Source organism: Somniosus microcephalus, chromosome 12 (assembly GCF_052327205.1).
Source record: "Somniosus microcephalus isolate GS21.2 chromosome 12, FLI_Smic_1.0, whole genome shotgun sequence".
In the NCBI taxonomy this organism is placed as follows: Eukaryota; Metazoa; Chordata; class Chondrichthyes; order Squaliformes; family Somniosidae; genus Somniosus; species Somniosus microcephalus.
In genome coordinates this window covers 209219842-209242651 of record NC_140998.1, presented here as the reverse complement: position 1 = coordinate 209242651, position 22810 = coordinate 209219842, and the positions used below count along the sequence as shown (strand labels likewise).

The following is a 22810-nucleotide window of genomic DNA, read 5'->3' as shown; positions in this document are numbered from 1 at the left end:
GATACAGAGTAAAGCTCCCTCTACACTGTCCCATCAAACACTCCCAGGGCGGGTACAGCACGGGTTAAATATAACGTAAAGCTCCCTCTACACTGTCCCATCAAACACTCCCAGGGCGGGTACAGCACGGGTTAAATATAACGTAAAGCTCCCTCTACGCTGTCCCATCAAACACTTCCAGGGCAAGTACAGCACGGGTTAGATACAGAGTAATGTTCCCTCTACGCTGTCCCATCAAACACTCCCAGAGCGGGTACAGCACGGGTTAGATACAGAGTTATGCTCCCTCTACACTGTCCCATCAAACACTCCCAGGGCAGGTACAGCACGGGTTAGATACAGAGTAAAGCTCCTTCTACACTGTCCCACCAAACACTCCTAGGACAGGTACAGCACGGGTGTAGATACAGAGTAAAGCTCCCTCTACACTGTCCCATCAAACACTCCCAGGGCTGGTACAGCACGGGTTAGATACAGAGTAAAGCTCCCTCTACACTGTCCCATCAAACACTCCCAGGGCAGGTACAGCACGGGTTAGACACAGAGTAAAGCTCCCTCTACACTGTCCCATCAAACAATCCCAGGGCAGGTACAGCACGGGGTTAGATACACAGTATAGCTCCCTCTACACTGTCCACATCAAACACTCCCAGGGCAGGTACAACACGGGATAGCTACAGAGTAAAGCTCCCTCTACACTGTCCCATCAAATACGCCCAGGGCTGGTACAGCACGGGATAGATACAGAGTAAAGCTCCCTCTACATTGTCCCATCAAACACTCCCAGGGCAGGTACAGCACGGGGTAGATACAGAGTAAAGATCCCTATACACTGTCCCATCAAACACTCCCAGGGCAGGTACAGCACGGGGCTTTATACAGAGTAAAGCTCCCTCTACACTGTCCCATCAAACACTCCCAGGGCAGGTACAGCACGGGTTAGATACAGAGTAAAGCTCCCTCTACACTGTCCCGTCAAACACTCCCCGGGCAGGTACAGCACGGGTTAGATACAGAATAAAGCTCACTCTACACTGTCCCGTCAGACACTCCCTGGGCAGGTACAGCACGGGTTAGATACAGAATAAAGCTCCCTCTACACTGTCCCATCAAACACTCCCAGGGCAGGTACAGCACGGGTTAGATACAGAGTAAAGCTCCCTCTACACTGTCCCATCAGACACTCCCAGGGCAGGGACAGCACGGGTTAGACACAGAGTAAAGCTCCCTCTACACTGTCCCATTAAACACTCCCAGGGCAGGTACAGCACGGGTTAGATACAGAGTAAAGCTCCCTCTACACTGTCCCATCAAAACACTCCCAGGGCAGGTACAGCACGGGTTAGATACAGAGTAAGGCTCCCTCTACACTGTCCCATCAAACACTCCCAGGGCAGGTACAGCATGGGGTTAGAAACAGAGTGAAGCTCCCTCTACACTGTGCCATCAAACACTTCCAAGGCAGGTATAGCACAGGTTAGATATAGCGTAAAGCTCCCTCTACAGTGTCCCATCAAACACTCCCAGGGCAGGTACAGCACGGGTTAGATACAGAGTAAAGCTCCCTCTACACTGTCCCATCAAACACTCCCAGGGCGGGTACAGCACGGGTTAAATATAACGTAAAGCTCCCTCTACACTGTCCCATCAAACACTCCCAGGGCAGGTACTGCACGGGTTAGATACAGAGTTATGCGCCCCCTACACTGTCCCATCAAACACTTCCAGGGCAAGTACAGCACGGGTTAGATACAGAGTAATGTTCCCTCTACGCTGTCCCATCAAACACTCCCAGAGCGGGTACAGCACGGGTTAGATACAGAGTTATGCTCCCTCTACACTCTCCCATCAAACACTTCCAGGGCAGGTACAGCACGGGTTCGGTGCAGAGTAAAGCTCCCTCTACACTGTCCCATCAATCACTCCCAGGGCAGGTACAGCACCGGGTTAGATACAGAGTAAAGCTCCCTCTACATTGTCCCATCAAACACTCCCAGGGCAGGTACAGCACGGGTTAGATACAGAGTAAAGCTCCTTCTACACTGTCCCACCAAACACTCCTAGGACAGGTACAGCACGGGTGTAGATACAGAGTAAAGCTCCCTCTACTCTGTCCCATGAAACACTCCCAGGGCTGGTACAGCACGGGTTAGATACAGAGTAAAGCTCCCTCTACACTGTCCCATCAAACACTCCCAGGGCAGGTACAGCACGGGTTAGACACAGAGTAAAGCTCCCTCTACACTGTCCCATCAAACAATCCCAGGGCAGGTACAGCACGGGGTTAGATACACAGTATAGCTCCCTCTACACTGTCCACATCAAACACTCCCAGGGCAGGTACAACACGGGATAGCTACAGAGTAAAGCTCCCTCTACACTGTCCCATCAAATACGCCCAGGGCTGGTACAGCACGGGGTTAGATACAGAGTAAAGCTCCCGCTATACTGTCCCATCAAACACTCCCAGGGCAGCTACAGCACGGGATAGATACAGAGTAAAGCTCCCTCTACATTGTCCCATCAAACACTCCCAGGGCAGGTACAGCACGGGGTAGATACAGAGTAAAGATCCCTGTACACTGTCCCATCAAACACTCCCAGGGCAGGTAGAGCACGGGGCTTTAGACAGAGTAAAGCTCCCTCTACACTGTCCCATCAAACACTCCCAGGGCAGGTACAGCACGGGTTAGATACAGAGTAAAGCTCCCTCTACACTGTCCCGTCAAACACTCCCCGGGCAGGTACAGCACGGGTTAGATACAGAATAAAGCTCACTCTACACTGTCCCGTCAGACACTCCCTGGGCAGGTACAGCACGGGTTAGATACAGAATAAAGCTCACTCTACACTGTCCCGTCAGACACTCCCTGGGCAGGTACAGCACGGGTTAGATACAGAATAAAGCTCCCTCTACACTGTCCCATCAAACACTCCCAGGGCAGGTACAGCACGGGTTAGATACAGAGTAAAGCTCCCTCTACACTGTCCCATCAGACACTCCCAGGGCAGGTACAGCACGGGTTAGACACAGAGTAAAGCTCCCTCTACACTGTCCCATTAAACACTCCCAGGGCAGGTACAGCACGGGTTAGTTACAGAGTAAAGCTCCCTCTACACTGTCCCATCAAATCACTCCCAGGGCAGGTACAGCACGGGTTAGATACAGAGTAAGGCTCCCTCTACACTGTCCCATCAAACACTCCCAGGGCAGGTACAGCATGGGGTTAGAAACAGAGTGAAGCTCCCTCTACACTGTGCCATCAAACACTTCCAAGGCAGGTACAGCACAGGTTAGATATAGCGTAAAGCTCCCTCTACACTGTCCCATCAAACACTCCCAGGGCAGGTACAGCACGGGTTAGATACAGAGTAAAGCTCCCTCTACACTGTCCCATCAAACACTCCCAGGGCAGGTACAGCACGGGTTAAATATAACGTAAAGCTCCCTCTACACTGTCCCATCAAACACTGCCAGGGCGGGTACAGCACGGGTTAGATACAGAGTTATGCGCCCCCTACACTGTCCCATCAAACACTTCCAGGGCAAGTACAGCACGGGTTAGATACAGAGTAATGTTCCCTCTACGCTGTCCCATCAAACACTCCCAGAGCGGGTACAGCACGGGTTAGATACAGAGTTATGCTCCCTCTACACTGTCCCATCAAACACTTCCAGGGCAGGTACAGCACGGGTTCGGTGCAGAGTAAAGCTCCCTCTACACTGTCCCATCAATCACTCCCAGGGCAGGTACAGCACCGGGTTAGATACAGAGTAAAGCTCCCTCTACATTGTCCCATCAAACACTCCCAGGGCAGGTACAGCACGGGTTAGATACAGAGTAAAGCTCCTTCTACACTGTCCCACCAAACACTCCTAGGACAGGTACAGCACGGGTGTAGATACAGAGTAAAGCTCCCGCTACTCTGTCCCATCAAACACTCCCAGGGCTGGTACAGCACGGGTTAGATACAGAGTAAAGCTCCCTCTACACTGTCCCATCAAACAATCCCAGGGCAGGTACAGCACGGGGTTAGATACACAGTATAGCTCCCTCTACACTGTCCACATCAAACACTCCCAGGGCAGGTACAACACGGGATAGCTACAGAGTAAAGCTCCCTCTACACTGTCCCATCAAATACGCCCAGGGCTGGTACAGCACGGAGTTAGATACAGAGTAAAGCTCCCGCTATACTGTCCCATCAAACACTCCCAGGGCAGCTACAGCACGGGATAGATACAGAGTAAAGCTCCCTCTACATTGTCCCATCAAACACTCCCAGGGCAGGTACAGCACGGGGTAGATACAGAGTAAAGATCCCTGTACACTGTCCCATCAAACACTCCCAGGGCAGGTACAGCACGGGGCTTTAGACAGAGTAAAGCTCCCTCTACACTGTCCCATCAAACACTCCCAGGGCAGGTACAGCACGGGTTAGATACAGAGTAAAGCTCCCTCTACACTGTCCCGTCAAACACTCCCCGGGCAGGTACAGCACGGGTTAGATACAGAATAAAGCTCACTCTACACTGTCCCGTCAGACACTCCCTGGGCAGGTACAGCACGGGTTAGATACAAAATAAAGCTCCCTCTACACTGTCCCATCAAACACTCCCAGGGCAGGTACAGCACGGGTTAGATACAAAGTAAAGCTCCCTCTACACTGTCCCATCAGACACTCCCAGGGCAGGTACAGCACGGGTTAGACACAGAGTAAAGCTCCCTCTACACTGTCCCATTAAACACTCCCAGGGCAGGTACAGCACGGGTTGGATACAAAGTAAAGCTCCTTCTACACAGCCCCATCAAACAGTCCCAGGGCAGGTACAGCACGGGTTAGATAGAGAGTAAAGCTCCCTCTACACTGTCCCATCAAACACTCCCAGGACTGCTACAGTACAGGATAGATACAGAGTAAAGCTCCCACTACACTGTCCCATCAAACACCCCCAGGGCAGGTACACCACGGCTTATATGCAGAGTAAAGCTCCCTCTACACTGTCCCATCAAACACTCCCAGGGCAGGTACAGCACGGGTTAGACACAGAGTAAAGCTCCCTCTACACCGTCCCATCAAACAATCCCAGGGCAGGTACAGCACGGGGTTAGATACACAGTATAGCTCCCTCTACACTGTCCACATCAAACACTCCCAGGGCAGGTACAACACGGGATAGCTACAGAGTAAAGCTCCCTCTACACTGTCCCATCAAATACGCCCAGGGCTGGTACAGCACAGGGTTAGATACAGAGTAAAGCTCTCGCTATACTGTCCCATCAAACACTCCCAGGGCAGCTACAGCACGGGATAGATACAGAGTAAAGCTCCCTCTACATTATCCCATCAAACACTCCCAGGGCAGGTACAGCACGGGGTAGATACAGAGTAAAGATCCCTGTACACTGTCCCATCAAACACTCCCAGGGCAGGTACAGCACGGGGCTTTATACAGAGTAAAGCTCCCTCTACACTGTCCCATCAAACAGTCCCAGGGCAGGTACAGCACGGGTTAGATACAGAGTAAAGCTCCCTCTACACTGTCCCGTCAAACACTCCCCGGGCAGGTACAGCACGGGTTAGATACAGAATAAAGCTCACTCTACACTGTCCCGTCAGACACTCCCTGGGCAGGTACAGCACGGGTTAGATACAGAATAAAGCTCCCTCTACACTGTCCCATCAAACACTCCCAGGGCAGGTACAGCACGGGTTAGATACTGAGTAAAGCTCCCTCTACACTGTCCCATCAGACACTCCCAGGGCAGGTACAGCACGGGTTAGACACAGAGTAAAGCTCCCTCTACACTGTCCCATTAAACACTCCCAGGGCAGGTACAGCACGGGTTAGATACAGAGTAAAGCTCCCTCTACACTGTCCCATCAAACACTCCCAGGGCAGGTACAGCATGGGGTTAGAAACAGAGTGAAGCTCCCTCTACACTGTGCCATCAAACACTTCCAAGGCAGGTACAGCACAGGTTAGATATAGCGTAAAGCTCCCTCTACACTGTCCCATCAAACACTCCCAGGGCAGGTACAGCACGGGTTAGATACAGAGTAAAGCTCCCTCTACACTGTCCCATCAAACACTCCCAGGGCGGGTACTGCACGGGTTAAATATAACGTAAAGCTCCCTCTACACTGTCCCATCAAACACTCCCAAGGCGGGTACAGCACGGGTTAGATACAGAGTAAAGCTTCCTCTACACTGTCTCATCAAACACTCCCCGGGCAGGTACAGCACGGGATAGGTACAGAGTAAAGCTCCCGCTACACTGTCCCATCAAACACTCCCAGGGCAGGTACAGCACGGGTTAGATACAGAGTAAACGTCCCTGTACACTATCCCGTCAAACACTCCCACGGCAGGTACAGCACGGGGTTATATACAGAGTAAAGCTCCCTCTACACTGTCCCATCAAACACTCCCAGGGCAGGTACAGCACGGGTTAGATACAGAGTAAAGCTCTCTCTACACTGTCACATCAAACACTCCCACGGCAGGTACAGCACGGGTTAGATACAGAATAAAGCTCCCGCTACACTGTCCCATCAGACACTCCCTGGGCAGGTACAGCACGGGTTAGATACAGAATAAAGCTCCCTCTACACTGTCCCGTCAAACACTCCCCGGGCAGTTACAGCACGGGTTAGATACAGAATAAAGCTCCCTCTACACTGTCCCATCAAACACTCCCAGGGCAGGTACAGCACGGGTTAGATACAGAGTAAAGCTCCCTCTACACTGTCCCATCAAAACACTCCCAGGGCAGGTACAGCACGGGTTAGATACAGAGTAAGGCTCCCTCTACACTGTCCCATCAAACACTCCCAGGGCAGGTACAGCATGGGGTTAGAAACAGAGTGAAGCTCCCTCTACACTGTGCCATCAAACACTTCCAAGGCAGGTACAGCACAGGTTAGATATAGCATAAAGCTCCCTCTACACTGTCCCACCAAACACTCCCAGTGCAGGTACAGCACGGGTTAGATACAGAGTAAAGCTCCCTCTACACTGTCCCATCAAACACTCCCAGGGCGGGTACAGCACGGGTTAAATATAACGTAAAGCTCCCTCTACACTGTCCCATCAAACACTCCCAGGGCGGGTACAGCACGGGTTAAATATAACGTAAAGCTCCCTCTACACTGTCCCATCAAACACTTCCAGGGCAAGTACAGCACGGGTTAGATACAGAGTAATGTTCCCTCTACGCTGTCCCATCAAACACTCCCAGAGCGGGTACAGCACGGGTTAGATACAGAGTTATGCTCCCTCTACACTGTCCCATCAAACACTTCCAGGGCAGGTAGAGCACCGGGTTAGATACAGAGTAAAGGTCCCTCTACATTGTCCCATCAAACACTCCCAGGGCAGGTACAGCACGGGTTAGATACAGAGTAAAGCTCCTTCTACACTGTCCCACCAAACACTCCTAGGACAGGTACAGCACGGGTGTAGATACAGAGTAAAGCTCCCTCTACACTGTCCCATCAAACACTCCCAGGGCTGGTACAGCACGGGTTAGATACAGAGTAAAGCTCCCTCTACACTGTCCCATCAAACACTCCCAGGGCAGGTACAGCACGGGTTAGACACAGAGTAAAGCTCCCTCTACACTGTCCCATCAAACAATCCCAGGGCAGGTACAGCACGGGGTTAGATACACAGTATAGCTCCCTCTACACTGTCCACATCAAACACTCCCAGGGCAGGTACAACACGGGATAGCTACAGAGTAAAGCTCCCTCTACACTGTCCCATCAAATACGCCCAGGGCTGGTACAGCACGGGATAGATACAGAGTAAAGCTCCCTCTACATTGTCCCATCAAACACTCCCAGGGCAGGTACAGCACGGGGTAGATACAGAGTAAAGATCCCTATACACTGTCCCATCAAACACTCCCAGGGCAGGTACAGCACGGGGCTTTATACAGAGTAAAGCTCCCTCTACACTGTCCCATCAAACACTCCCAGGGCAGGTACAGCACGTGTTAGATACAGAGTAAAGCTCCCTCTACACTGTCCCGTCAAACACTCCCCGGGCAGGTACAGCACGGGTTAGATACAGAATAAAGCTCACTCTACACTGTCCCGTCAGACACTCCCTGGGCAGGTACAGCACGGGTTAGATACAGAATAAAGCTCCCTCTACACTGTCCCATCAAACACTCCCAGGGCAGGTACAGCACGGGTTAGATACAGAGTAAGGCTCCCTCTACACTGTCCCATCAAACACTCCCAGGGCAGGTACAGCATGGGGTTAGAAACAGAGTGAAGCTCCCTCTACACTGTGCCATCAAACACTTCCAAGGCAGGTACAGCACAGGTTAGATATAGCATAAAGCTCCCTCTACACTGTCCCACCAAACACTCCCAGTGCAGGTACAGCACGGGTTAGATACAGAGTAAAGCTCCCTCTACACTGTCCCATCAAACACTCCCAGGGCGGGTACAGCACGGGTTAAATATAACGTAAAGCTCCCTCTACACTGTCCCATCAAACACTCCCAGGGCGGGTACAGCACGGGTTAAATATAACGTAAAGCTCCCTCTACACTGTCCCATCAAACACTTCCAGGGCAAGTACAGCACGGGTTAGATACAGAGTAATGTTCCCTCTACGCTGTCCCATCAAACACTCCCAGAGCGGGTACAGCACGGGTTAGATACAGAGTTATGCTCCCTCTACACTGTCCCATCAAACACTTCCAGGGCAGGTAGAGCACCGGGTTAGATACAGAGTAAAGGTCCCTCTACATTGTCCCATCAAACACTCCCAGGGCAGGTACAGCACGGGTTAGATACAGAGTAAAGCTCCTTCTACACTGTCCCACCAAACACTCCTAGGACAGGTACAGCACGGGTGTAGATACAGAGTAAAGCTCCCTCTACACTGTCCCATCAAACACTCCCAGGGCTGGTACAGCACGGGTTAGATACAGAGTAAAGCTCCCTCTACACTGTCCCATCAAACACTCCCAGGGCAGGTACAGCACGGGTTAGACACAGAGTAAAGCTCCCTCTACACTGTCCCATCAAACAATCCCAGGGCAGGTACAGCACGGGGTTAGATACACAGTATAGCTCCCTCTACACTGTCCACATCAAACACTCCCAGGGCAGGTACAACACGGGATAGCTACAGAGTAAAGCTCCCTCTACACTGTCCCATCAAATACGCCCAGGGCTGGTACAGCACGGGATAGATACAGAGTAAAGCTCCCTCTACATTGTCCCATCAAACACTCCCAGGGCAGGTACAGCACGGGGTAGATACAGAGTAAAGATCCCTATACACTGTCCCATCAAACACTCCCAGGGCAGGTACAGCACGGGGCTTTATACAGAGTAAAGCTCCCTCTACACTGTCCCATCAAACACTCCCAGGGCAGGTACAGCACGTGTTAGATACAGAGTAAAGCTCCCTCTACACTGTCCCGTCAAACACTCCCCGGGCAGGTACAGCACGGGTTAGATACAGAATAAAGCTCACTCTACACTGTCCCGTCAGACACTCCCTGGGCAGGTACAGCACGGGTTAGATACAGAATAAAGCTCCCTCTACACTGTCCCATCAAACACTCCCAGGGCAGGTACAGCACGGGTTAGATACAGAGTAAAGCTCCCTCTACACTGTCCCATCAGACACTCCCAGGGCAGGGACAGCACGGGTTAGACACAGAGTAAAGCTCCCTCTACACTGTCCCATTAAACACTCCCAGGGCAGGTACAGCACGGGTTAGATACAGAGTAAAGCTCCCTCTACACTGTCCCATCAAAACACTCCCAGGGCAGGTACAGCACGGGTTAGATACAGAGTAAGGCTCCCTCTACACTGTCCCATCAAACACTCCCAGGGCAGGTACAGCATGGGGTTAGAAACAGAGTGAAGCTCCCTCTACACTGTGCCATCAAACACTTCCAAGGCAGGTATAGCACAGGTTAGATATAGCGTAAAGCTCCCTCTACACTGTCCCATCAAACACTCCCAGGGCAGGTACAGCACGGGTTAGATACAGAGTAAAGCTCCCTCTACACTGTCCCATCAAACACTCCCAGGGCGGGTACAGCACGGGTTAAATATAACGTAAAGCTCCCTCTACACTGTCCCATCAAACACTCCCAGGGCAGGTACTGCACGGGTTAGATACAGAGTTATGCGCCCCCTACACTGTCCCATCAAACACTTCCAGGGCAAGTACAGCACGGGTTAGATACAGAGTAATGTTCCCTCTACGCTGTCCCATCAAACACTCCCAGAGCGGGTACAGCACGGGTTAGATACAGAGTTATGCTCCCTCTACACTGTCCCATCAAACACTTCCAGGGCAGGTACAGCACGGGTTCGGTGCAGAGTAAAGCTCCCTCTACACTGTCCCATCAATCACTCCCAGGGCAGGTACAGCACCGGGTTAGATACAGAGTAAAGCTCCCTCTACATTGTCCCATCAAACACTCCCAGGGCAGGTACAGCACGGGTTAGATACAGAGTAAAGCTCCTTCTACACTGTCCCACCAAACACTCCTAGGACAGGTACAGCACGGGTGTAGATACAGAGTAAAGCTCCCTCTACTCTGTCCCATGAAACACTCCCAGGGCTGGTACAGCACGGGTTAGATACAGAGTAAAGCTCCCTCTGCACTGTCCCATCAAACACTCCCAGGGCAGGTACAGCACGGGTTAGACACAGAGTAAAGCTCCCTCTACACTGTCCCATCAAACAATCCCAGGGCAGGTACAGCACGGGGTTAGATACACAGTATAGCTCCCTCTACACTGTCCACATCAAACACTCCCAGGGCAGGTACAACACGGGATAGCTACAGAGTAAAGCTCCCTCTACACTGTCCCATCAAATACGCCCAGGGCTGGTACAGCACGGGGTTAGATACAGAGTAAAGCTCCCGCTATACTGTCCCATCAAACACTCCCAGGGCAGCTACAGCACGGGATAGATACAGAGTAAAGCTCCCTCTACATTGTCCCATCAAACACTCCCAGGGCAGGTACAGCACGGGGTAGATACAGAGTAAAGATCCCTGTACACTGTCCCATCAAACACTCCCAGGGCAGGTAGAGCACGGGGCTTTAGACAGAGTAAAGCTCCCTCTACACTGTCCCATCAAACACTCCCAGGGCAGGTACAGCACGGGTTAGATACAGAGTAAAGCTCCCTCTACACTGTCCCGTCAAACACTCCCCGGGCAGGTACAGCACGGGTTAGATACAGAATAAAGCTCACTCTACACTGTCCCGTCAGACACTCCCTGGGCAGGTACAGCACGGGTTAGATACAGAATAAAGCTCACTCTACACTGTCCCGTCAGACACTCCCTGGGCAGGTACAGCACGGGTTAGATACAGAATAAAGCTCCCTCTACACTGTCCCATCAAACACTCCCAGGGCAGGTACAGCACGGGTTAGATACAGAGTAAAGCTCCCTCTACACTGTCCCATCAGACACTCCCAGGGCAGGTACAGCACGGGTTAGACACAGAGTAAAGCTCCCTCTACACTGTCCCATTAAACACTCCCAGGGCAGGTACAGCACGGGTTAGATACAGAGTAAAGCTCCCTCTACACTGTCCCATCAAATCACTCCCAGGGCAGGTACAGCACGGGTTAGATACAGAGTAAGGCTCCCTCTACACTGTCCCATCAAACACTCCCAGGGCAGGTACAGCATGGGGTTAGAAACAGAGTGAAGCTCCCTCTACACTGTGCCATCAAACACTTCCAAGGCAGGTACAGCACAGGTTAGATATAGCGTAAAGCTCCCTCTACACTGTCCCATCAAACACTCCCAGGGCAGGTACAGCACGGGTTAGATACAGAGTAAAGCTCCCTCTACACTGTCCCATCAAACACTCCCAGGGCAGGTACAGCACGGGTTAAATATAACGTAAAGCTCCCTCTACACTGTCCCATCAAACACTCCCAGGGCGGGTACAGCACGGGTTAGATACAGAGTTATGCGCCCCCTACACTGTCCCATCAAACACTTCCAGGGCAAGTACAGCACGGGTTAGATACAGAGTAATGTTCCCTCTACGCTGTCCCATCAAACACTCCCAGAGCGGGTACAGCACGGGTTAGATACAGAGTTATGCTCCCTCTACACTGTCCCATCAAACACTTCCAGGGCAGGTACAGCACGGGTTCGGTGCAGAGTAAAGCTCCCTCTACACTGTCCCATCAATCACTCCCAGGGCAGGTACAGCACCGGGTTAGATACAGAGTAAAGCTCCCTCTACATTGTCCCATCAAACACTCCCAGGGCAGGTACAGCACGGGTTAGATACAGAGTAAAGCTCCTTCTACACTGTCCCACCAAACACTCCTAGGACAGGTACAGCACGGGTGTAGATACAGAGTAAAGCTCCCGCTACTCTGTCCCATCAAACACTCCCAGGGCTGGTACAGCACGGGTTAGATACAGAGTAAAGCTCCCTCTACACTGTCCCATCAAACAATCCCAGGGCAGGTACAGCACGGGGTTAGATACACAGTATAGCTCCCTCTACACTGTCCACATCAAACACTCCCAGGGCAGGTACAACACGGGATAGCTACAGAGTAAAGCTCCCTCTACACTGTCCCATCAAATACGCCCAGGGCTGGTACAGCACGGAGTTAGATACAGAGTAAAGCTCCCGCTATACTGTCCCATCAAACACTCCCAGGGCAGCTACAGCACGGGATAGATACAGAGTAAAGCTCCCTCTACATTGTCCCATCAAACACTCCCAGGGCAGGTACAGCACGGGGTAGATACAGAGTAAAGATCCCTGTACACTGTCCCATCAAACACTCCCAGGGCAGGTACAGCACGGGGCTTTAGACAGAGTAAAGCTCCCTCTACACTGTCCCATCAAACACTCCCAGGGCAGGTACAGCACGGGTTAGATACAGAGTAAAGCTCCCTCTACACTGTCCCGTCAAACACTCCCCGGGCAGGTACAGCACGGGTTAGATACAGAATAAAGCTCACTCTACACTGTCCCGTCAGACACTCCCTGGGCAGGTACAGCACGGGTTAGATACAGAATAAAGCTCCCTCTACACTGTCCCATCAAACACTCCCAGGGCAGGTACAGCACGGGTTAGATACAAAGTAAAGCTCCCTCTACACTGTCCCATCAGACACTCCCAGGGCAGGTACAGCACGGGTTAGACACAGAGTAAAGCTCCCTCTACACTGTCCCATTAAACACTCCCAGGGCAGGTACAGCACGGGTTGGATACAAAGTAAAGCTCCTTCTACACAGCCCCATCAAACAGTCCCAGGGCAGGTACAGCACGGGTTAGATAGAGAGTAAAGCTCCCTCTACACTGTCCCATCAAACACTCCCAGGACTGCTACAGTACAGGATAGATACAGAGTAAAGCTCCCACTACACTGTCCCATCAAACACCCCCAGGGCAGGTACACCACGGCTTATATGCAGAGTAAAGCTCCCTCTACACTGCCCCATCAAAAACTCCCAGGGCAGGTACAACATGGGTTAGATACAGAGTAAAGCTCCCTCTACACTGTCCCATCAAACACTCCCAGGGCAGGTACAGCACGGGTTAGATACAGAGTAAGGCTCCCTCTACACTGTCCCATCAAACACTCCCAGGGCTGGTACAGCATAGGGTTAGATACAGAGTGAAGCTCCCTCTACACTGTGCCATCAAACACTTCCAAGGCAGGTACAGCACAGGTTCGATATGGCGTAAAGCTCCCTCTACACTGTCCCATCAAACACTCCCAGGGCAGGTACAGCACGGGTTGATACAGAGGAAAGCTCCCTCTACACTGTCCCATCAAACACTCCCAGGGCAGGTACAGCATGGGTTAGATACAGAGTAAAGCTCCCTCTACACTGTCCCATCAAACACTCCCAGGGCGGGTACAGCACGGGTTAGATATAACGTAAATCTCCCTCTACACTGTCCCATCAAACACTTCCAGGGCAAGTACAGCACGGGTTAGATACAGAGTAATGTTCCCTCTACGCTGTCCCATCAAACGCTCCCAGAGCGGGTACAGCACGGGTTAGATATATCGTAAAGCTCCCTCTACACTGTCCCATCAAACACTCCCAGGGCAAGTACAGCACGGGTTAGATACAGAGTAAAGCTCCCTCTACACTGTCCCATCAAACACTTCCAGGGCAGGTACAGCACGGGTTATGTTAAGTCTGTGTGTTCTAGTTGTATTTAAGATTAATTACTGACACAGACTACAAGAATAACGTTTCAACAGCTCTTTACTAGTTGGAGGCCAGGGCTATACTAACAGCAATATCACTACACAGTACTTATATACCGGTGGTCACCACCGGTATTACGTATACAGCAGCCAGAGAAAGTAGTACATCTCTTAAGGTGGAACAGGCTTAAGTTCTCTTAAGGTGGAACAGGTTACATACACCACAATCCTCCCTTTTTAGCTTAACAGTCATATCCCCATTTAACATAACATAATAACATATATACATATATAACATCAGGTATAAACAGTTCAAAGGTTCAGTCTCTCAGGAGGCCTTCTGATTCGGGTTGGATAACGCCTTTCAGTGGTCTCTGATTCTTGTTGCTGAGGTGACTCCTCTAGTTGGTTTCCTATGTATTGGACGTCATCATCAGGTACATTCCCTGCCGAGGTAGATGCTTCAGTTTCATTAACGTCTTCCACAGTTGTCTCTGTCGCAACCATGGGTTTGACCCTTGCTCTCGATTCTACCAGTTGATCCGCATGACGCCTTATCACATTGTTACCAATATCTACTGTGTACATCAGAGGTCCTTGTCTGGCCCGAATTGTTCCGGACTGCCATTTTTCGTTTCCATCGTCCCTTGCCAACACTGGTTGTCCTACGTCGAAACTTCGAGTGGTCTTGTTATTAATATGCCAGAACTGTTTGTTTTCCACTTCCCTCCGCACATTTGGTTTTAACAAGTCCAACCTGGACCGCAACCTCCTGTTATAAAACATCATGGCAGGACTTTGGTTAGTTACTGCATGAGCGGCGTTTCGATATGCCATTAGGAAATTGTCCACCTTGTGTTGTAGCGGAATCTGATCATCGTTCATGGCCTTTATTGCCTTTTTGAATGTTTGGACAAATCTCTCGGCCAACCCGTTTGTCGCCGGATGACATGGGGCAGAGGTATAATGTTTCACCCCATTCTTCTTTAAGAATTTTTGGAATTCTTCCGACACGAACTGTGGTCCGTTGTCCGAACAGACCTGTTCTGGCAATCCGTTCCTTGCGAATATTGTTCTTAACACCGCAATTGTCTTTTCTGAAGTAGTGGTATTCATCTTGATCACTTCTGGCCATTTGGAATGTGCGTCCACCGCAATTAGGAACATGGAGTCCATGAATGGACCAGCAAAGTCAATATGTACGTGTTGCCATGGGGCTGAAGGCCATTCCCATGGGTGTAGCGGTGCGATCGGAGGTGCATTTTGCACTTTTTGGCACCCAGCGCAGCTTTTTGTCAACTCCTCTATCTGTTGGTCAATACCCGGCCACCATACATAAGCCCTAGCAAGACTTTTCATCTTAACTCCCCCCAGATGACCTTCATGCAGTTCCTTTAGAACTCTTTCCCTTAACTTGGGAGGAATAATCACTCTTGTCCCGTACATCAAAGTACCATGGCAGACAGACAGCTGGTCTCGCCTTGCCGAGAATGCCAGTAACAGAGGATCACCATGTGTTGGCCATCCCTTCACTGTCACCTCGTAGACTCGGGACAGTGTCGGGTCGTTCCTGGTTTCTCTTTCAATACTTGCATTGGTGACTGGTAAACACTCGATGATGGTCGAATGAAATAACTCAACAGGGTCAACTTTCGTCGTCTCTTCTTCTTCAGGTAGTGGCAGGGGCGACAGCCCATCAGCATTGCCATGCCGCTTTGTACCTTTGAATTCTATTTGATATTGATGTGCCCCTAGGAAAAGGGACCATCTCTGGAGTCTCTGTGCTGTCATCACCGAAACACCCTTCTTAGGGTTAAAAATGGATACCAACGGCTGATGGTCTGTCAGAAGTGTGAATTTTTGGCCCTGCAGGTAATGATTAAACTTCTTCACTCCCCATACAAGGCTGAGAGCCTCCCTATCGATCTGCGCATAGTTGCGCTCAGCGGAGGTCAATGATCTGGATGCAAACGCGACTGGCCTTTCCATGCCATTTGGCAACTTGTGTGAGAGTACTGCCCCAATACCATATGGAGAAGCATCACAAGCCAACCGAATAGGCAGTGTCGGGTTGAAGTGAGCCAACACTTCCTCTGAGGTGATCAATTCTTTGCTTTTGCGAAATGCCTTCTTACAGTTTTCGCTCCATTCCCATGGTACCCCCTTCTGTAAAAGAGCGTTCAGCGGGTGCAGTACCATGGATAGATTCGGTAGAAACTTATGGTAATAGTTAATCAATCCTAGAAACGACCTCAACTGAGAGACATTATCCGGAGCGGGAGCCTTTACAACTGCCTCTATCTTGTCAGGAGACTTATGAAGCCCCTCCCGGTCAATGACATGACCACAGTACGAGATCCGCTTCTGAAAGAACTCACATTTCTGCAAGTCCATACTCTTTCAGTCTGTTGAGCACCAGTTCCAAGTTTGCGAGGTGTTCTTCATCACCATCTCCTGTAATCAGAATATCGTCCAGGTAACATTGTGTGCCTGGAATTCCCTGTAATACCTGCTCCATGGCCCTCTGCCAAATTGCTGGAGCCGATGCCACTCCAAAAACCAGCCTATTATACCGGTACAAACCTCTATGCGTGTTGATCGTGAGGTACTGGCGTGACTCTTCTTCAACCTCCATCTGCAAGTACGCCTGCGCCAGGTCTATCTTGGTGAAGTGTTTCCCGCCAGACAACGAAGCAAAAATATCCTCAATCCGCGGAAGCGGATACTGCACCGTGTGAAGCACCGGATTAACGGTGATCTTGAAGTCTCCACAGATGCGAACCTTCCCTGGTTCTCCTGGCTTGTTGCTCGAAGGACGTTTCATAACGGGAACAATGGGCGTAGCCCACTCACTCCAATCTACCTTAGACAGTACACCTGAACGTTCTAGCGCTTCCAGTTCCGCTTCTACAGCAGGTCGTATTGCATAGGGTACTGGTCTGGCTTTGAAAAATTTTGGGTGTGCATGTTCATCAATCTTGATGTTTGCCGTAATTCCTCTCAGTGTTCCCAGTCCCTGCTGGAACACCTCTTTACCATCATCCAATATTCTGGACAATCGTTTAGGTTTGACATCTGTTTCCCCGGAATCTACCGTTAGTGCCTTTAAGGAGTGCCAGTCCATATTCATTTTCCTAATCCACTCCCGTCCCAGTAGTGGTGGACCTCCTTCAGGTAGCACATATAAGTCCATTACTTGGCTTTCTTTGCCCTTGAGGACCACTTTTACCTCTATCTTTCCGATGGGGTACACTCTTTGCCCCGTGTATGTTTTCAATATAATCTCCATATCCCGTAGGGGAATATATTGGAATAGCCTTTTGTAATCTTTCTTATTCATAACCGTCAATGCCGATCCAGTGTCCAATTCCATCTTTACTTGGACTCCTGCTATCTGAAGAGTGACCCAAATTGTCTGGAGATCTGCATCCTTACCAACGTTGTGTACTCTTAAGCTACCCAGTTCATTACTGCTAGCGTCTGAATCTGACTTCTGTTCGTTCGAACTGTTCTTTGTCACCTTGTGTACCTTTATGTATTTTCCTTGCGGTGACTTTTTGTTGCTGGTCTTCTTTCCTGACCGGCATACTTTAGCTATGTGGCCAAGCCTGCCACACGTTCTGCATTCTTGGTTTTTAAACCAACACTGGTTCTGATCGTGCGTTGTCTTTCCACAACGATAACATTTTACAGTACTCAAAACCAATTGATTTGTACTGAGTTCCGGTGACCGTAGCTACATTATTGCTGTGCCTCTCGCTGCAGCTTCGTGTGATGCTGCCATAGTGACCGCTTTCTCAAGCGTCAGCTCATTCCCCTCGAGCAGTCACTTTTGTGTATCTTCTTTTAATAATCCACACACAAATTTATCTCTTAGCGCATCTGTTAGTCCCGTTCCAAACTGACAGTACTTTGCTAGCTTACGCAATTCCATTAAATATTCAGCATTGCTTTCATCTTTCAGCTGCTTTCTGCTGTAAAATTTAAATCGTTCCGCTAGCATCAGCGGCGTGGGGTTTAGATGATTTCTCAGGACAGTAACAATCTCCTCGAACGTCTTCTCCGCCAGTTCATCTGGTGATAAAAGGTGTTTCAATTGCCCGTATGTCTTCGCACCCATTAAGTTTAATAAAGTTAGTGCTTTCTCATCATCTGGGATTTTATTTGCTTTACAATAATTTTGTATGCGTTCTACATACGAGGCCCAATCTTCGATGTCGCTATCAAAGGTATTAATGTTCCCATGTTTAGGCATCGTTGCAATTTCTTTTTAGTGATTTCCCTTTTTCCAAGATGGCGGCTTCCCGCTCTTGTCTTCGTCCTCCGCCTACAAAATGGCGGTTTCCCGCGCTTGGCGGTCTTTCCCGCGCTCGCCTTCTTCACCCGCTGGCTGCAATGGCGTTTGGCGTGCCGCTGCTGCTCCCCTTTCCCAGCGGTTAGTAACTCCCCCGACGCTGTCTCCGCTTCACCGCAGCTCCCTCGGGCATTCGCGCTTCCCCGATGTCGCGCCTCGCAGCCCTTCTTGCAGCCCGGTTATTAGCAACGGCTGCGTACGCCTTCACCGCGGCTCTCGCGCCTTCAGTCGCCCCAGACGCTGCGCCTTTTTGGCCCGAATGCGGCCCGGCCCTTATCTCCGGTCGCGATCGATCTCACCACCCTTATTCCTCCGTCTTCCCTCCCCGTCTGTACAGCCAACGCGGCCGACTTTCTGCTCGCGTCGCTGACCGGCTTACCCACCACCGAGGTAGAAGGAAGATAGCTGACTGCCGCTGATGGAGGCTTCGAGTTCAGGATATCTTCTGCACTCCGGGTTCTCGATGTCTGCCGCGCGACGTGTCTTCCAGCAGGGTGATGAGGGTGGATGCCTCTCTTCGACGCCCGTTCTGTGGACGAAGCCGCCGTGGATATAAACTGCCGCAGGGTAAGAATCGGACTCGTCGCCACTGTTAAGTCTGTGTGTTCTAGTTGTATTTAAGATTAATTACTGACACACACTACAAGAATAACGTTTTAACAGGTCTTTACTAGTTGGAGGTCAGGGCTATACTAACAGCAATATCACTACACAGTACTTATATACTGGTGGTCACCACCGGTATTACGTATACAGCAGCCAGAGAAAGTAGTACATCTCTTAAGGTGGAACAGGCTTAAGTTCTCTTAAGGTGGAACAGGTTACATACACCACGGGTTAGGTACAGAGTAAAGCTGCCACTACACTGTCCCATCAAACACTCCCATGGCAGGTACAGCACGGGTTAGATACAGAGTTATGCTCCCTCTACACTGTCCCATCAAACACTTCCAGGGCAGGTACAGCACGGGTTAGGTACAGAGTAAAGCTCCCTCTACACTGTCCCATCAATCACTCCCAGGGCAGGTACAGCACGGGGTTGGATACAGAGTAAAGCTCCCTCTACACTGTCCCCATCAAACACTCCCAGGGCAGGTACAGCACGGGTTAGATACAGAGTAAAGCTCCCTCTACACTGTCCCATCAAACACTCCCAGGGCAGGTACAGCACGGGGTTAGATACAGAGTAAAGCTCCCTCTACACTGTCCCACCAAACACTCCCAGGACAGGTACAGCACGGGTTTAGATACAGAGTAAAGCTCCCTCTACACTGTCCCATCAAACACTCCCAGCGCAGGTGCAGCACGGGGTTAGATACAGAGTAAAGCTCCCTCTACGCTGTCCCATCAAACACTCCCAGCGCAGGTACAGCACGGGTTTAGAAACAGAGTAAAGCTCCCTCTACACTGTCCCATCAATGGGGCAGAAATTCGGGTCGGGGGCTTGCCGTGCGTGCAAGCCCCCGATATGCACTTACCCGACGCGCCGGCCGTTGAGCTTCAGGGACGCCTGGAATTCCTGTTTTAAAATGTTGACTCCCGGGCAGCGTCTGACGTCACGCCGCCCAGGTGTGCAGCCAGCGCGAAGCCTGTAGCGCGCTGTGCAACTGAGACATGCCCCTTGAGGTCTCATTTTAAAAGGACACGCCCCCAATGCTTCTCACAAGCTGCAAAGCATTTTTACATGTAGAGCAGCATTTTAAATAGGTTTTTTGTATTTTTAAGAAGCTTTTGGTAACTTTTATAAACTTTTAAAAACGTTTAAATTATTTTGAAGAATCTGAAGTAGTTTTAAACAGAATTAAAGCGATTTCAAGACTTTTAAAAGCCCTGAAAGCATTTTTTTCATTCCATTTATTTAATTAGCAACGTCGTCGTCGTACGTGTCTTCACACTGTTCCCTTTGGGGAACTGTATGAAGTGGTGGAAGGATTTCTGGCCGTGATTAACGCTCCTTCCGTGACCGTAACCATCTTTGTACCAGCCATTAGGGTGGTTAGTCCTATGGCGGTAGGGTTTTACGGGCTCCCACAACCTATACGAGGGGGGGAGCCACCCACACCCACTGACGCAAATATCCCACTGGATGTCTACCCAGAATTTAGAGCCGGAGCTCCGACTCCATTTGCCGGGACTGTCTGGAGCGGGGTTCGAAACCCTATGCCGTGTGGCCCAGCGGCGGGGATGCTACCGCTACGCCAAAGGCCCACTCAGATTAGCAACGTGAAATGGCTGGAATGAGCACAATTCACGGCATTGAAGGAACTCACAATTGAACTGATGATGACCTCAGCAATCTCCTCAATGAGGTGGAGGCGCAGCGCCTGCTCATCATTGGTAATGAGAAGTCCAAGGCGCCTCAAAAAGGACAGATGATACCTTGGTCTTTCAAGTGGCAGCATAGGGCTCCAGTCACGGGGAGGGAAAAGGCGCAGGAAACGTATGGGTGCCACCTTTTGCGGGGAGTGGGCCTTTTGCGTAGCGGTAAGCATCCCCGCCGCTGGGCCAGAAGGAGTAGGGTTTTGAACCCCGCTCCAGCCAGTCCCGGCAAGTGGAGTCGGAGCTCCAACTATAAATTCTGGGTGGACATCCAGCGGGATACTTGCGTCCGCGGGTGTGGGTGGCCCCCCCCCCCCCCCTCAGATGGGTTGTGGGAGCCCGTAAAACCCTCGCGCCATAGGACTAACCACCCTAATGGCTGGTATGAAGATGGTTATGGTCACGGAAGGAGCGTTAACGTGGCCAGAAATCCTTCCACCACTTCATACAGTTCCCGAAAGGGAACAGTGTGAGGATACATACGACGATGACCTCTTGCGCAATGCACCTCCTTGGACCCTCAGTCGCAGATGCGAGGGGGCAAATCGTGCAATTTTTACATTTTTCATTTTATTGACATGTAAAATGTTGGCCCAGTAATTCCGTTCCAAACGCCCGAGTACGGTCGGGGTACTCACGCGTCTGGCCGGAGGAAATGCCGGTTTTCAGCATGCACAGCGCATGCGGGGAAAACCGGCATTTCCAGTCCTCTGAACAAAGGGGTTCAGAGGCAGAACGCGTGCGACTGCACAGGCAGCGCGTCCGCAGTAAAATTCGCCGGTTTCATTCATGCTTTCAGTGAGGTTAAGTCCTTACAACTTACACATGAAAAAAGCATGAGTACAGTTGCTCCAGAGGCTGCGGAGGAAGATATTTTTTATCGTGGATCTTCTGAAAGGCAATATTTTTGTTTGGGAAAGGGAGGAAAGTTATTTTAAGAAATGCTGAGGTAAGTTTTAAAGTTTATTTTTGTTTTTTAAAACGGGTTTTCAGTACTGTAGGTAGAAGGATCAATTGTGGCTATGTGAATTGAATTTGCTGTGTTTATTAATGTGAAAATGACTCCAACATTTTTAAGAAAGAAACTTTTCATCAGTAATATATTCTTTTAAGTAATTATGTATGTATGTCTGTATATATTCCTTTGCGTATATGTATGTATATATTCCTTTACTTATGTATATGAATGTATTTATTTAATTATGACTTTCAGAGAAAGTAACTTATTGGAAAATCATAATTAAATACATACATTCATACACATAAGTAAAGGAATATATACATATACGTAAAGGAATATATACAGACATACATACATAATTACTTAAAAGAATATATTTTAGAACAGTCATTTTCACATTAAACACAGCAAATTCAATTCACACAGCCACAATTGCTCCTTCTACCTACAGTACTGAAAACCCATTTAAAAAAAAATTAAACTTCTAAACTTTTACCTCATCATTTCTTAAAATAACTTTCCTCCCTTTCCCAAACAAAAATATTGCCTTTCAGAAGCTCCACGATAAAATATATCTTCCTCTGCAGCCTCTGGAGCAACTTTACACATGCTTTTTTCATGTGTAAGTTGCAAGGACTTACCCTCACTGAATCCATGAATGAAATCGACGAAGTTCACTGCGCACGCGCTGCCTGTGCAGTCGCACGCGCTTGCCTCTGAACCCCTTCGTTCAGAGGACAGGAAATGCCGGTTTTCTCCGCATGCGCTGTGCATGCTGAAAACCGGCATTTCCTCCGGCCAGACGCGTGAGTACCCCGACCGTACTCACGCGTTTGGAACGGAATTACTGGGCCAATCACTCCCAGGGCAGGTACAGCACGGGTTTAGACACAGAGTAAAGCTCCCTCTACACTGTTCCATCAAACACTCCCAGGGCTGGTACAGCATGGGTTAGATACACAGTA

At 50.2% G+C, this 22810-nt stretch overlaps 1 protein-coding gene across 1 annotated transcript in view; it reads left to right on the top strand.

Moving 5' to 3' along the window:
* The window catches only part of LOC147109988 (phospholipase A2 inhibitor gamma subunit B-like), an 85179-nt gene that overhangs the window by 48862 nt on the left and 13507 nt on the right, over positions 1 to 22810 (top strand). The gene's annotated exons all lie outside the window — the stretch shown is intronic.